At 46.1% G+C, this 3,417-nt stretch overlaps 1 long non-coding RNA gene across 1 annotated transcript; it reads left to right on the plus strand.

Annotated features, from left to right (window-relative positions):
• Positions 1–1,776: 1,776 nt before the first annotated feature.
• On the plus strand, positions 1,777–2,983 carry LOC143818214 (uncharacterized). Its single transcript, XR_013224385.1, has 3 exons — positions 1,777–2,226; positions 2,513–2,632; positions 2,717–2,983. It is a non-coding gene; the product is annotated as an uncharacterized LOC143818214 (long non-coding RNA).
• The last annotated feature ends 434 nt before the right edge of the window (positions 2,984–3,417 follow it).

Consider the following 3,417-nt stretch of genomic DNA (forward strand, 5'->3'; position numbering starts at 1 on the left):
CTGTCGGAGGTCTAGCTAGAACAGAAAGACACGGAGCTGCGCCTGCCCCATGTGCGGCAGCATCCTAAGAACGGACACGAAGAGAACTGTGTTGTAGAGGGTGAGAAACGAAGTCATAGCACAAGGAGAAAACACCAGAAGGAGTTCTGCCCTGAAATAGGCTGCCTCCTTCTGAGGCGCATAGCCGGTGGCCGGAACACCGAGGGAGTAATTGTCTCTACGCTTTACTTCAGAGACCGGCAGGACAGTCAATTCCAAGTTGGCTGCCCGACCTTAATACCTAAGAAGACACAGTGGCAACTTGTGGGGGTCGGGGCGTCTCTAGGGTCCCTATAAACAAGCCTCAGGCCATCAGTCATATGGGTTTGTCCTATCCATACCATATGGGGGACAGAGAGGAAGAAATAACATCTAGAACATCTACAAGAGTTGTGAGGACCTTACCGGGAAGCTCAGCAGGGAGGTACTACAACACACAGGCGCTAGTAGGAAGGCTACTGATTTCCACCTGGATAAGGGGACTCTGGATTTGCCTTCAGACTGGCTGGACTCTGCCTACCCTGTACCCTATACCACAGATGGCGTCACGAACACTTCCCCTTTAAAGACCTTTCCCATATATAAACTCTTTTACTGGACACCCCTGAGGGCCACGGACCGGGTCAGCCACCGTGACATCCCCCAAACCGAAGGACCCGGTACCGAGTACCCCATTGCCCTACCCAGGGGTGCGATCCACTTACATGGTGTTATATATTTACTCATGAACAATTTCCACACCTAAACATGCCACATGTTTTTCTCTAAGCCAAGTTCCCTCATGTTTTGGTCTTTTATAATGGCTATGTACGAGCCGGTCCTTTAGGGAGCGTCATTTACGTAAAGTAATCTGAGGTTTATTGGGGATGATATCCGTGAGTACCCCATCTGCTTGTAGAATGCTCCAATGTTTTTAAGGATCTTAAAGACCTGATCCACCTGATTATCGTATGCACCAATAATCCTTGAGATGTCAGTACCATCCTCTTTCTTTTTAGGTTGCAGGAGAACCTGTTTATCCCTACCCAGGGCGTTCCTGAATGCTGGATCCAGAACCTCATCCGGGTAACCCCGTTCTCTAAATCTTTCCCTCAGATCATATGCCTGTGTCCTAAAGGTCCCCTGGTCAGAGCATTTTCTCCTTACCCTAAGATATTGAACTCGAGGAATGCCCCTCTTCAGAGGGATAGGATGATGACTCTCCGACCGAAGAAGGGCATTTGTGGCTGTAGGCTTACGAAATAGCCTGGTGTCTAACATACCATTGGGGTTTATAGTTATCTTAACATCTAGAGAGGCTAGTTTACACATGTCACGTTCTGATGTAAACCTCAAACCAATGGTATTCACATTAAGTTCCTGCACGAAACTGCGGAATTCAATTTCTGTCCCACTCCAAATGACGAAGACATCGTCTATATACCGGTACCAAGCCGATATATCATTAGACCACCATTCATCTGCTCCAGAAAAGACGATTGTTTCCTTCCACCAACCCAAGAGGAGATTTGCATATGATGGCGCACAAGAGCAGCCCATCGCGGTCCCCCTGAGCTGGTGGAAGTACTTAGAAAATAGTTATGACTTATGAGTCAGGATGAACTCCATCAACTCCACCACCAATTTATTATGCTTCTCAAAATATACAGCAATCATTCTCAAATAATATTCCAATGCCTTAAGACCCATTGTATGCGAGATGCTGCCATATAGGGCCTCAACATCAATTGAACCCAGAATGGTCCCTTTCTCCACCAGAACCCTATCGATTTTTCGAAAGCAAGTCTGATGTGTCTCGTACATAGTTTGTAGCTTCTACATTCCCCGTTTTTATTTATGTCACTAGACTTTAATTAACAGTAATTTACACCTATGGTACCGCAGTTATCTGGTTAATGTAACCCACATAACCGCTATTATGTAAAGAAAACCTATCAAAAACAGCATTTAACGCTCTGTTTCATGCTGCGCATGCCCCTGTCTTTTCTATTATGTAGCTATGACATGGAGGAGGACGCTGGCAGGTCATGTGATCGCGATTACACGATCCGACCGAGTGACAGGAAGTCTCTGGCTCCTGCACTATGTAAAGCGGCATAATATGCCTCACACACAGCGCAACTTACCACGCGACTCCTGTCACTCTCCATGTGCGCGAATACTCTCAGGATTCCTCTTCGCATCCAGGTAATCGCTCCAGCAGCACAAGCTGCATAATACCTAGCATCCGTCAGTGTTTTCCCTCCAGCTGAGGGCTCCCCTCACATGACAGTACATAGATGTTAGCAACTACGTAGGCAATTATATGCATAGTTACAATAACCCTTTACTACCCTCCCTGATAGGTGTTTAACAGTAACTATATATGTTGTTAATGGCAAAATATACAGTTCTCTTCCTCCCAACAGTCCCATAGTGGGTTACTCAGCTTCTAAACCAAAACTTTAATTGTTTTATTCCTCCAATTCCCCAGGCTTTTTGAAAACTCTGTTGGAACCAGTTTTTGACAGGATATACGTATTTCCCAGTGTACCAGGTCTCTTTGGATATCTTCCTTATCTCACAGGCACCTACAGTATATGATGCAATACCAGTATCCTTTTTACACCTATGCACTTATCTCTTTTTGTCGCGGGTATATTTTAATTATTACTTTCAGTCCTTAACCTAAATTCAGGTCTAGCCTTCAGAGCACTATGAACTTTTTGTTCTCCGTTACCTTTGGGAACTATTTTCAGGACTATCGTCACCCATCATTTCTCGCATGACGTACCATTTTCATTTGTTAATATAATACAACTAGATGTTTCCAGCCAGCTAACGCTCGGCACACTCATTGCTGTCTAATTAACGCTGCTGGTGATTAAACTAAAGTAAATAATGACAACATTCCATAGCGCTTACGCAGGTGGTAAATTAACTTAAAATGAAGTTAATAACAATAGTGTGGTGATGTGTTGGGGGCGGGATTATGTGTGGTGATGTGTTGGGGGCGGGATTATGTGTGGTGATGTGGTGGAGGGGCGGGATTATGTGTGGTAATGGGGTGGGGGGTGGGATTATGTGTGGTAATGGGGTGGGGGGGCGGGATTATGTGTGATGTGTTGGGGGGCGGGATTATGTGTGGTGATGTGGTGGCGATTATGTGTGGTAATGGAGTGGGGGGGCGCGATTATGTGTGGTGATGTAGTGGGGGGCGGGATTATGTGTGGTGATGTGGTGGGGGCGGGATTATGTGTGGTAATGTGGTGGGTCGGGATTATGTGTGATAATGTGGTGGAGGTGGGATTATCTGTGGTAATGTGGTGGGGGTGGGATTATGTGCGGTAATGTGGTGGGGGCGGGATTATGTGTGGTATTGTGGTGGGGGCGGGATTA

This window comes from Ranitomeya variabilis, chromosome 3, assembly GCF_051348905.1.
Source record: "Ranitomeya variabilis isolate aRanVar5 chromosome 3, aRanVar5.hap1, whole genome shotgun sequence".
NCBI classification, from domain to species: domain Eukaryota; kingdom Metazoa; phylum Chordata; class Amphibia; order Anura; family Dendrobatidae; genus Ranitomeya; species Ranitomeya variabilis.